A 13,375-nucleotide genomic window follows, 5' to 3' on the forward strand; every position below is an offset into this window, starting at 1 on the left:
TCGGAGGCGTGGTGAAGGCGGGACTGGGGCGTGGTTATCACCCGAACAGATATGGGCGCCTTTCGCCGATAATGGAAAAAAAGTATGCGTTTGTAGCTAGAATTTAGGGCACTTTCCTGGACCCTGTTTTTTCACGAATAAGGCCCCCAAAAGTGCCCTAAATGACCAGATTACCACCAGAGGGAATCGGGGATGACCTCCCCTGACTTCCCCAGTGGTCACTAACCCCCTCCCACCACAAAAATGATGTTTCACAACTTTTTATTTTCACCCTCAAATGTCATACCCACCTCCCTGGCAGCAGTATGCAGGTCCCTGGAGCAGTTGTTATGGGGTGCAGTGGACTTCAGGCAGGTGGACCCAGGCCCATCCCCCCCCTACCTGTTACAATTGTGCTGCTTAATGCTTAGTCGTCCAACCCCCCCCCAAACCCACTGTACCCACATGTAGGTGCCCCCCTTCACACCTTAGGGATATAGTAATGGTGTAGACTTGTGGGCAGTGGGTTTTGAAGGGGATTTGGGGGGCTCAACACACAAGGGAAGGGTGCTATGCACCTGGGAGCTCTTTTACCTTTTTTTTTGTTTTTGTAAAAGTGCCCCCTAGGGATGCCCGGTTGGTGTCCTGGCATGTGAGGGGGACCAGTGCACTACGAATCCTGGCCCCTCCCACAAACAAATGCCTTGGATTTATTCATTTTTGAGCTGGGCGCTTTCATTTTCCATTATCACTGAAAAACAAAAACGCCCAGCTCACAAATTGTCGAATAAAACATGGACGTCTATTTTTTTCAAAATACGGTTCAGTCCGCCCCTTTACGGACCCGTTCTCGGAGATAAACGCCCATGGAGATAGACGTTTTCGTTCGATTATGCCCCTCTGTATCTCCGGCAATATTTTGTTGAGAGAAACAAAACTTGGCCATCTTGTACAACTTTTTGCGCTCTATTAAACAAAATGAGCGATTTCCATGAAGAAACCTTGGAGCAAACTTCATCTGAAAAATTTGCGGCATGAAAAAATTTTAAAGTTTGGCTTTTTATATCTCTGGAATTAAAGGTGTGATAAACGTGAAACTTTGCACACAACAACATATCAACACAAGGTTTTCGAAGGTAAAATTATGTATCATACCTGATAATTTTCTTTCCATTAATCATAGCTGATCAATCCATAGACTGGTGGGTTGTGTCCATCTACCAGCAGGTGGAGATAGAGAGCAAACTTTTGCCTCCCTATATGTGGTCATGTGCTGCCGGAAACTCCTCAGTATGTCGATATCAAAGCTCCATCCGCAGGACTCAGCACTTAGAGAATTACACCCACAAAGGGACACTCTGCCCAGCTCACCACCGCCGAAACGGGGGAGGGGAATTAACCCAGCTCATCCCCACACAAGTGGGGGAGGGGAATCCGTCCAGCTCATCCCCGCGGAGCGGGGGAGGGACACCACCCCGCCGATGCGGGGGGATCTGGCTTATCCTGCAACCGCGGGAGGAGCTGACTGACCCTAACACCGCCGAAACGGGAGGGGTACAAAGCTGCCCTACAGCCGCACGAAGCGGGAGGGAGTGCCGGCAGAATTTAAGTCTCAATCCAGCCCCGTAAAACGGAGGGGAGAGGAATGCAGCAGCTCACTGTAACACAAACTCGTCTCAACTCTTGAAGAATCCAAGTGAAAAAACTTGAACACGAAGTCCTCCTGAAGTAACTGAAGACTAAACTTGAACCTAAAATTCAACCAGAATATAAACAGTACAGATATCTGGGAGGGGCTATGGATTGATCAGCTATGATTAATGGAAAGAAAATTATCAGGTATGATACATAATTTTACCTTCCATATCATCAAGCTGATCAATCCATAGACTGGTGGGATGTACCGAAGCAGTACTCACCCAGGGCGGGACATAGAAATCCCTGACCGCAACACTGAAGCTCCAAACCGGGCCTCCGCCCGAGCAGCCACAGTCAAGCGGTAATGCTTGGAGAATGTATGGGCCGATGCCCAAGTTGCCGCCTTGCATATCTCTGCCAAGGAGACGGACCCGGCCTCTGCCATCGAGGCCGCCTGAGCTCTAGTGGAATGAGCCTTCAGCTGGATAGGCGGCACCTTCCCCGCGGCCACATAAGCCGCTGCAATGGCTTCCTTGACCCATCTTGCCACTGTAGGCTTAGCAGCCTGCAGACCCTTACGAGGACCTGCAAACAGGACAAACAGATGATCCGATTTCCGGAAATCATTGGTCACTTCCAAGTATCTGATGATAACTCGTCTCACATCCAGATATTTGAGAGCAGAGTATTCCTCTGGGTAGTCCTCCCTACGAAAGGAAGGGAGACAGAGCTCCTGATTCATATGGAAGCGAGAAACAATCTTGGGCAGGAAGGAAGGCACTGTGCGAATAGTCACTCCTGCCTCAGTGAACTGCAGAAAAGGCTCTCGACATGAGAGTGCCTGGAGCTCGGAAACTCTTCTGGCTGAAGTGATAGCCACCAAAAAGACTGCTTTCAACGTCAGGTCTTTCAGAGATGCCCTCGACAAGGGTTCAAAAGGCGGCTTCTGTAAGGCTCTTAGCACCAGATTGAGATTCCACGCAGGCACCACTGAGTGCAGAGGAGGGCGCAGGTGATTAACTCCCTTGAGAAAACTCACCACATCTGACTGCGAAGCCAGGGAAGCACCCTTCAGGCGGCCCCTGAAGCAAGCCAGAGCCGCTACCTGGACTTTAAGGGAACTGAGCGACAGGCCTTTCTCCAGACCTTCTTGCAGGAACGCCAACACTGAAGAAATTGGAGCAGTGAAGGGAGAAAGTGAGCCTGCTTCACACCACGCTGCAAAGGTACGCCAAACCGTAGAAGTAGAGCGCTTCCTCGCTCTCAGCATAGTGGCGATGACCTTGTCTGAGAAGCCCTTCTTTCTCAGCCGCTGCCGCTCAATAGCCAGGCCGTAAGACCAAAGGGGGAGGGATCCTCCATCACCACGGGACCCTGATGCAACAGGCCCTGCTCCACTGGCAGCCGCAGAGGATCGTCGACTGAAAGCCTGATCAAGTCCGCATACCAGGGACGTCTGGGCCAATCCGGACCCACCAGGATTATCCGGCCCGGATGCTTTGCCACCCGGTCTAGCACCCTGCCCAACATGGGCCAGGGCGGGAACACATAGAGAAGCTCTTGTGTCGGCCACTGTTGGAGAAGAGCATCTACTCCCAGGGATCGAGGGTCCCGTCCTCTGCTGAAAAAGCGCGGCACTTGGCAATTGGCCAATGACGCCATCAGATCTAGGCTCGGCTGGCCCCAGCGCTTCGTGATGTCCAAGAACGCCTGAGCAGATAGCTGCCACTCTCCGGGCTCCAAAGTATGGCGACTGAGAAAGTCCGCCTTGACATTCATAACTCCGGCAATGTGGGCCGCTGACAGCTGTTCCAGGATCGCTTCCGCCCACTGGCATAGATTCATGGCCTCCTTGGCTAGAGGGGCGCTCTTGGTACCTCCCTGGCGGTTGACATAGGCCACAGCCGTGGCATTGTCCGACAGGACCCGTACAGGCTTCATCGCCAGTACCGGGATGAACTCCCAAAGCGCCAACCGAATGGCTCTGAGTTCCAGGAGGTTGATAGACCACTTTGCCTCTGCAGGAGACCAGAGCCCCTGCGCTGTCCTTCCCAAGCAGTGGGCTCCCCAGCCCGTCAAAGAGGCGTCCGTCGTGACGACAATCCACTCCGGGGTCACCAGAGGCATTCCTGCAGACAACTTGTCTGTCTGCGTCCACCAGCTCAGCGCCTTGCGCACTGCTGGGTCCAAGGGAAGGCGCACAGCATAATCCTCCGACATCGGAGTCCAGCGCTGCAGCAGAGAGTGTTGTAGTGGTCTCATATGAGCCCTGGCCCAGGGCACTACTTCCGTCATGGCCGTCATAGAGCCCAACAGCTGCACATAGTCCCAAGCCCGAAGAGGAGAGGCTACTAGGAACTGGTCCACCTGAGCCTGGAGCTTGACAATCCGATTGTCTGGCAGGAAAACTCTGCCCACTTGGGTGTCGAATCGAACTCCCAGATACTCCAGGGACTGAGTTGGGCGCAGCTGGCTTTTCTCCCAGTTGATGATCCACCCCAGGGAGCTCAAAAGAGCAACCACCCGGTTCACAGCTTTGCCGCACTCTGCATAAGAGGGGGCTCGGATCAACCAGTCGTCCAGATAAGGATGGACTTGTACTCCTTCCTTCCTCAGGAAGGCCGCGATGACCACCATTACTTTGGAGAAGGTCCGCGGAGCAGTAGCCAACCCGAACGGGAGGGCTCTGAACTGGAAGTGTCGGCCCAGGACTGTAAAACGCAGAAAGCGTTGATGAGGAGGCCAGATGGGAATATGCAAGTACGCTTCCTTGATGTCCAAGGATGCCAGGTACTCCCCTGCCTTCACTGCTGCTATAACAGAGCGGAGAGTCTCCATGCGAAAGTGCCGAACTTTCAAGGCCCGATTGACCCCTTTGAGGTCGAGGATAGGCCGTACAGAACCTCCTTTCTTTGGTACCACAAAGTAAATGGAGTAACGCCCCTTGCCAAGCTGATTTTCTGGCACCGGAACGACCGCACCCAGGCGGATCAGGTTGTCCAAGGTCTGCTGCACTGCCACAGCTTTGACCGGAGACTTGCAGGGAGAGAGTACAAACCCGTCTCTTAAGGGTCGGCAGAACTCTAGCTTGTAGCCGTCTCTGATGACTTCCAGCACCCAAGCGTCTGAAGTTATTGTGGTCCACTCGCCCAGAAACGAGGACAGCCGTCCTCCAATCTGCACTGGGGCGTGGACCAAGGCCCCGTCATTGGGTCCGAAACCCTGGGGGAGGAATGCTGCTTGGGGGAGAAGTTCCTCTTGAAGGAAGAGGGGGCAGAAGAGCCCGACCTGCCCGGGCGGTACCGACGGGCTTCCTGAAACCGTCCTCTGGAGGTACCGGGGCGAGTACTAGCCCGAGCCCTGACCTCTGGTAACTTCTTGCCCTTAGACGTGCCGAGATCGGTCACAATTTTGTCCAGCTCGACCCCAAAGAGCAGCTTGCCTTTAAAAGGCAATCTAGCCAGGCGGGATTTAGAGGCGTGGTCAGCAGACCAATGCTTCAGCCAAAGCCACCGCCGCGCAGAGATTGTCTGAGCCATGCCCTTAGCTGAGGCCCTCAAGACATCATACAGCAAGTCTGCCAAATAGGCTAAGCCCGATTCCAGGGCCGGCCAATCAGCCCTCAAGGAATGATCCGAGGGGGAAGCCCGCTGCACCATAGTCAGGCACGCCCTGGCCACATAGGAGCCGCAAACTGAGGCCTGCAAACTTAAAGCAGCCGCCTCAAAGGACGACCTTAAGGCCGCCTCCAATCTTCTGTCTTGGGCGTCCTTTAGGGCCGTGCCACCTTCCACCGGCAATGCCGTTTTCTTAGTCACCGCAGTGATTAAAGAATCCACTGTAGGCCACAGATAGGCCTCACGTTCACTTTCAGGCAAAGGATAGAGGCGGGACATAGCCCTAGCCACTTTAAGGCTCGCTTCCGGGACATCCCATTGAGCCGAAATTAAGGTGTGCATGGCGTCATGCACGTGGAAGGTTCTAGGCGGGCGCTTCGTCCCCAGCATAATGGCAGAGCCAACAGGGGCTGAGGGAGAGACGTCCTCCGGAGAGGAAATCTTCAAAATGCCCATGGCCTGCACTAACAGGTTGGGCAAATCCTCTGAGCTAAAGAGCTGCGCTGCAGAGGGGTCATCCGCTCCATCCGAGCGGGGATCCGTCTCCTCCAAGGAATCCGCAAAGGACCGTTGGGAGAACTCAGATACGCTGCCCTCATCTACATCGGAGGAGACAAAGTCCTCCAAGGCCTGGGAATCAACCCGAGGGCGTTTACCTCCGGGGGCCTCAACCTCTTTACCAGACGAGGGAGCAAGGGCAGTGTTTTGCATAAGGAAGGCCTGATGCAGCAGCAAAACAAACTCGGGGGAGAAACCCCCCAGACTGTGCACATCCGCAGCCTGGGCTACAGCCCTAGACGCACCCTCAACCGGCGCTCGCAAGAGCGGGGGAGATACATGCTGCGCATCCAAGATGGCGTCCGGCGCGACACTCCGCGAAGGAGCCGCGCGGGAAGAACGGCGCTTAACTTTAGCCGCTTTTGTGCCGTCGCCCAAATTAAGGGCGTTCATGGCATTAATGTCTCCTACCTCAAGGGCGGCCCAATAAGAAGCCGTCCGAGCCGCGTGGCCGGCCAAGATGGCGGAGGCGAGCAGCGGGGGATGGGCGTTTATGGCGGGAAAAACCGCCACACCTGAGGAAGGACCGGGACACTCATCGGTCACGAAACTGTCACCCAACAAGGGCGAATCAGACTTCAAGACCCCCGCATCCCCTCTAGAAGCGCCCAAGCGATCCGGGGAGCGACTCTTTGCGCCCTCGCCCTCCGACGCCATAGGCCACGTGGAGATCAATCGGGGAACCCCCGCCCGCTATAAAAAGGTAACAATTACCTGCTTTCCGCTCCGAGCTGTAACGACCTGGTGTCCCAGTGAGTAGCTGCAATAAACGTTTAAATAAACGTCGAAATAAACGCCTTTAAGGACGTTCAAAATTTTTTTTTTTTTTTTTTTAAACGGAGCCAGCGGGAGGGGGGGAGAAAAGGAGGGACCTGGCGCCACCAGGTTTGCACTTGCTCAAGAAGAGCCCTCAACCCCAGGCACTCAACAAAACCTAAAGATTAGGCTTGGAGGCCTAGCCAGAGCTGCTGCTGTGTGTGACCACCACCTGCTGAGATAGAGAACATACTGAGGAGTTTCCGGCAGCACATGACCACATATAGGGAGGCAAAAGTTTGCTCTCTATCTCCACCTGCTGGTAGATGGACACAACCCACCAGTCTATGGATTGATCAGCTTGATGATATGGAATATAAAATTTCATTCTCCTAATATTTTCCATTAGTTCATAAATTGAGTGTAAAGTTGATGATTTTTGCAAAAATGCCAAAAATAGAGTATTTTTAGCCCACTTTTACAAAAAAAGACCTTCTGGAAACTCTTTTTAATCATTTTCATTAGAAAGAGCATGTTTCAAACCCCTTAAAAAAGTAGGATTGGTTTTTCATCGCTGGCATATAAGGCCCTAGAAATAGGGACAAAGTTGAGGACGTTGCTATTGCAACGTCATAGTAACATAGTAGATGACGGCAGAAAAAGACCTGCACGGTCCATCCAGTCTGCCCAACAAGATAAACTCATATGTGCTACTTTTTGGGTATACCTTACCTTGATTTGTACCTGTCCTTTTCAGGGCACAGACCGTATAAGTCTGCCCAGCACTATCCCCGCCTCCCAACCACCAGCCCCGCCTCCCACCACTGGTTCTGGCACAGACCGTATAAGTCTGCCCAGCACTATCTCCGCCTCCCAACCACCAGTCCTGCCTCCCACCACCGGCTCTGGCACAGACCGTATAAGTCTGCCCAGCACCATCCCTGCCTACCGCCACCGGCTCCGCCACCCAATCTCGGCTAAGCTCCTTAGGATCCATTCCTTCTGAACAGGATTCCTTTATGTTTATCCCATATACTTCAACATGCATTTTTCTATATTGTGCCGTTTTCTTTCCATTTCTGCTGAAGTTTAAAGTGTATAATTCTGCTTTTGCCATGCAACATACACCTTCACCACTTGGGTGGCCCCTAAAGTGTATAATTCATATTTTGTATGCTATATGAATCTGTTAGTCTACTAGCGGTGCTTCTACACTAATGACATTGGTTAAATATTCTGTAAGTGTAGCATGATATAAGTTTAATTGTCAGAGTTATTGATTTTGCTGGATCAGATCCAAATCATATAAAATATACAGCTGCAAAGACTTTACTTCCCCCCTCTCTTCTGGAAAACTACTGAGAACATGAACTAGCTGGGTGAATACCTAAGGCCATCAACACCTCTCCAAAAATAGCAGCACCTAACAAAAGACTATACCTCCACCTATTCTCAAACAAGGACTAAGCCCATCTAAGCTCAATCACCCTCAGACAATGGACCAGCAGATGTTCCTTTCCAAAGACAGCTATCTCAGAGACTGCAGTAACAAAAGACTACACTTCCACCTATTTTCAGACAAAGACTAAGCCCATCTAAGCTCAATCACTCTCAGACAATGGACTAGCAGATGTCCAGGCAGGAAGTCTTATGATGTCATTGAACATGTGACCTGTTACCATGCTCCATCTCAAAACTAGATGCCCAGAATTCAGCTACCCAGGAGCTTTCTAACTGGACCAAGGGCAACCACCTGACGTGAGTCTAAAAACAGCCTGGTAGATAAATGCCCAGTTCAGACACTTTAAAAGCAGGGGCTCTTTCTTTAGAAGGATAGTTCTTCCTGGCTGTTCCTGATGCTCCTGTCCTAGTCGCCGCTGCCCTGAAGTGATTAAATCTAAAAGCAAGCTAGAATCTCCTGGAATCCTGAATTCTCATCCACCTTAAAGAAACGGCTTCAAGCTCCACCAGACAGCAAATCTACAAAGAAACTTCCTGTTCCAGCAAGGATCTCCTGCATCACTCTCCATAGCAGCCTCCATCAATGTGAGTTATCCAGCTTCATTTACAATCAAACCTGTTATTTTGTAGCATACTTCCATTGGTAAAAGATCCTCTCTAAAATTGCCTCTCTATTGTAAACTTGTTACCTTGCCTGCATTAGAAATAAACATTTTCTTTTAAAGTTAACTATCTGGCCTTTATATTGGGAAAAGCACATGTCCTCACATGTGTAAGCTCCAAATGCTTTAAGCACAAGTTCCTAAACGTACAATGCAGGTTAATGTAATTAATTCAAATTTACTGTATTTACTTCCCCTTTTCCTCACATATGCTTATCTTATTACCTTATAGGTAATTGGTGGATAATAAAACAGAATAGAATCAAAATATATCTTAAAACTTAGAAATACAGCACATGTTGCGACCACATGCTCTAAGCAATCCCCTCTATTATTAAATATCATTTTGGAACTGTAACATTTCCTGTAACATAAGTACCTTATTGATGCCACATGTTTTGGCTATAGGATTCTGTAGTGTGCAGGTGTAGTTGTATGTTTCTGTCATAACATAAGAATCTTTATAACTTCTCTTTTTCAGATTCGCATTAATTTAATACACTTACTTCATATTATTAATTATTGCGATTTTGCATAATATGCGGAAAATGAATGTCAAAGAGTCAACTGACAATCCCACTTTGCCCATTTGTGTTGTTGGAAAAAAAATTGTCGTCAACTTGCCACCATGGTTCATTTTATTCTAAAGAAATTGGGCTGCATTATGTGCACAGCTTGTCTGCCAATGAAAAAATGCTCGTTACTCGGCGATCGGAGGTTGATTTCACAGATGACGACCAAATCTGCCTGCATCACAAAGCGATGTATTTGGAAAAGTACAAAATGTAGCAAAAGTCGTGCTGCAACCCATTCGACAAACAAAATCACATAGTTAAACATGGACTCTTGAAAGTCGTTCTAGCCATGTCCGATGATTTAAAAAAATTGAAAACAAACGTGAAGCCGGGCCAAAAAATGTGTTCTAAGTGTAAAGCCAAATATGTTTCTATGGTCGAAAGCAAGGCAGAGTTATCGTCATCAGAAAATTACGATATGGACATTTCAGACACTCTTGATCAAAGTTTGACTGATTTGGGGACTTCTCCATTAAAAATTCGGAGGTTGGCCAGTAGGGATAAACCTGGATATGTGAAACGAAAAATTGAACGAGTGCAGAAAATGGTAGCAGAAAAAATAATGGTAGCCGCTGCAGTATCAGCCGAAGATATTGGACAAACTAGCAAGTCGGCTGCTAAGGAATGCCTGTCATGCCAAGATTACACTGACCTAATCGAAGATGTGAAAACGAAAATTAAAATATCCAATAGATCCATGAAAATTCAATTATTGACTTTGGCCCCAAAGAGTTGGTCAATACCAGTGACAGCAAAAACGTTTAGCGTTTCAGAACGTATGGTTAAAACAGCGCGAAAATTAAAGCAAGAGAGAGGCATTTGTGCACTACTGGATGCAAAAGTTGGCAAACTGCTACCAAAGGCAATTGCTGACAAAGTTCGAGATTTCTACGAGGATGATGAATTTAGCAGGATGTGCCCTGGTAAAAAAGATTTTGTTTCTGTTCAGCTTGATGGCATCAAGGTTCAAAAACAAAAGCGGTTGCTACTGTGCAATCTGAAAGAACTGTATGTAGTATATCGAAACAAATATGGTGCTGAAATTGGTTTTTCCAAATTCTGTGAGCTCAGACCAAAGTGGTGTGTTACTGTCGGTGCCTCAGGCACACATTCCATCTGTGTCTGCACCATCCATCAGAATGTTAAGCTTATGCTACAAGGTGCCAACATTAAAGAAGACTACAAGATGCTCATGGGAAGGCAGTTTGCGATCTGGACGCCAAGTATTGTATGCTGCAGCGATGCCAAAACTGTCCTGGTGAAGAGGCACTGATAGCATATTTGGAAGAAATATTTGAGGACTGGGACTCAGAAGACTCAATAGAATTCAAACAATGGGTTCATACTGACCGTGAAACGCTCGAAACACATGTTCTCACTGTTGACAACTTTATTGAAAAACTCGCTAGCAAAATTTGGAAACTGACTGGCCACCACTTCATTTCAAAACATCAAAGCGAATATTTGAAATCATTAAAAGCTAGCCTAAAAGAAACCGAACTTATTGTACTGATGGATTTTGTGCAGAATTACTCATTTGTTGTCCAAGACGCTGCTCAAGGCTTTCACTGGGAGAATTCACAATGCACAGTGCATCCATTCGTCGCTTATTTTATCAATAAAGATGGCATGCTGGAAATTGTCAACTGCTACATAATTTCTGATCATATGCAACATGATACGGTTTCCATGCACATGTTCATTCGGAAGTTGATTGAGTCTTTGACGAACAAAACGAAGATTACACTACTTTAGTGACGGTTCAGCAGCACAATACAAAAATTACAAAAATTTCGTCAATCTGTGCAGTCACAAGAATAATTTTGAAATTGAGGCCGAATGGAACTTTTTTGGCACGAGTCATGGCAAGTCACCATGTGATGGAGTTGGTGGCACGACTAAACGTTTGACTGCTCGAGCCAGCCTCCAGCGACCATTAACCGACCAAATACTGACGCCAATAGATCTGTTTAACTTTTGTGACAAAAACATTCATGGAATTAAATATATGTATGTTCCGACTGAAGAAATTCAAGAAAACAGGATGCTGCAAGAAGAAAGATGGAAAGCTAGCTGCACAATAGCTGGCACAAGATATCATCACCAGTTTGTGCCAATTGATTCGAATTCAATTTCTGTCAGCAAAGTTTCAAATGACACGATTAACTTTGTGGCCAAACTTTCTGATTTCGTCGATCCTAATTTAAAATTGGAGAAACTATTGCCTGGTTGTTATGTTGCCTGCATTTATGACAATAAGTGGTGGGTAGGCAACGTTGTAGAAATTTCCATCGAACAAAATGATGCATTGGTAACATTTATGCATCCACCAGGCACGGCTCATTCATTTTATTGGCCTGAAAGAAAAGATGTTTGTTGGGTTCCAGCATAACATCTTATTTGTGTGCTTCCAGCGCCATCAGTTATGTCGTCAGGCCACCAGTATCAATTCCCAGAAGTGACACTAAAGAAAGTGGCTCATAAATTCAATAATAAATACGCAGTCGTTGGAATTTGGCAGTTCATATAAACATTACGGACTTCGGCTTGGGAACCATTTAAGATACCCACTTTAGGCTTAGGAACCTATGATAAGCTGCCCAATCGTCAGCTTGGGAACCGGACAGATACCCAAACAAGGTTTTGGAACCTTGATGAAGAAACAAAACTAGAGGCTTGGGATCCTCATCCAAGAAACCCACCCGTGGCTAGTATTGCACAGCTATCGGGCGTGACCCCTATGGCGATGGGGTTACTGGTTCAAGTTCCTGAACTTGTAGTGACAATGTCACCATGGACCAATGCAATTTAGGTACTAATAATATCTGTATAAAACAAAAATAATAGAATGCATGTGATGTTGCGATAGCAGCGAGCGATAGCAATGTCCTCAACTTTGTCCCTATTTCTAGGGCCTTATATGCCAGCGATGAAAAACCAATCCTACTTTTTTAAGGGGTTTGAAACATGCTCTTTCTAATGAAAATGATTAAAAAGAGTTTCCAGAAGGTCTTTTTTTGTAAAAGTGGGTTAAAAATACCATATTTTTGGCGTTTTTGCAAAAATCATCAATTTTACACTCAATTTGTGAACTAATGGAAAATATTAGGAGAATGAAATTTTATACTCAAAAACCTTGTGTTGATATGTTATTGTGTGCAAAGTTTCACGTTTATCACACCTTTAATTCCAGAGATATAAAAAGCCAAACTTTACAATTTGTTCGTGCCACAAATTTTTCAGACAACGTTTGCTCCACGTTTTCTTCATGGAAATCGCTCATGAAGATTTTTTTATTATTTTGTTTAATAGAGCACAAAAGGTTGTACAAGATGGCCAAGTTTTGTTTCTCTCAACAAAATATTGCCGGAGATACAGTGTCTCAAAGTTGCCGACATCTCGGAGTCATACCATAGAAGGCTGCAGTATGGGGTCAAACAGATTACTATATCTCAGCAAGTATTGCATCGACGAGCGTAAAACTTTACCAATGTTCATTGGGGAAATGTATGAATGTTCACAGAAAATTTCATCGAAATCTGTGATGGTCGCGCAGGGACCACCAGACCACTTGAAATGGAATGACCCAGATGCTGAATATAGGGAATAAGGTCACTGAGAAGGCGCATGCAGAATGTGGAGGGAAAGATAAGGACACTGACACAGAGAGGAGATGCTTGACAAGACAGGGACACAGAGGGAGAAGGATGGTGGACATTGGGAAAGAAGAAATGCCAAATAGATAGGAGACCCTGCAAAGACAAGAAAAAAAATTCCCGGTGGTCTCCTCCCCTAACTTTAAAAAATCCCCAGTGGACTTTCCCTGATCCCTCAACCTTAAAAAAATCCACAATGGTCTGGTGGACCCCTCCCCCAACCTTAAAAAATCTCTGGTGGTCCAGTAGACCCCTCCCAACCCAACCTTACAAAAAATCCTCAGAGGTCCTGCAGCCCCCCCCCTCCCATCCCCCTTATCACCACTGTTCCTGGTGGTCAAGTGGAAGCCCCCCCCCCCAAACCTTTCGTAAGAGGCAGTGCGCTCCACAAATCTTTCGTAAGAAGGAGTACATTCCTCCTGCTTTTGGGCCCACTTGTCACAAGGACTTTTAATGACCTTCTTGGCCCAAGG

The sequence above is a fragment of the Microcaecilia unicolor genome, chromosome 8, assembly GCF_901765095.1.
Source record: "Microcaecilia unicolor chromosome 8, aMicUni1.1, whole genome shotgun sequence".
NCBI classification, from domain to species: Eukaryota; Metazoa; Chordata; class Amphibia; order Gymnophiona; family Siphonopidae; genus Microcaecilia; species Microcaecilia unicolor.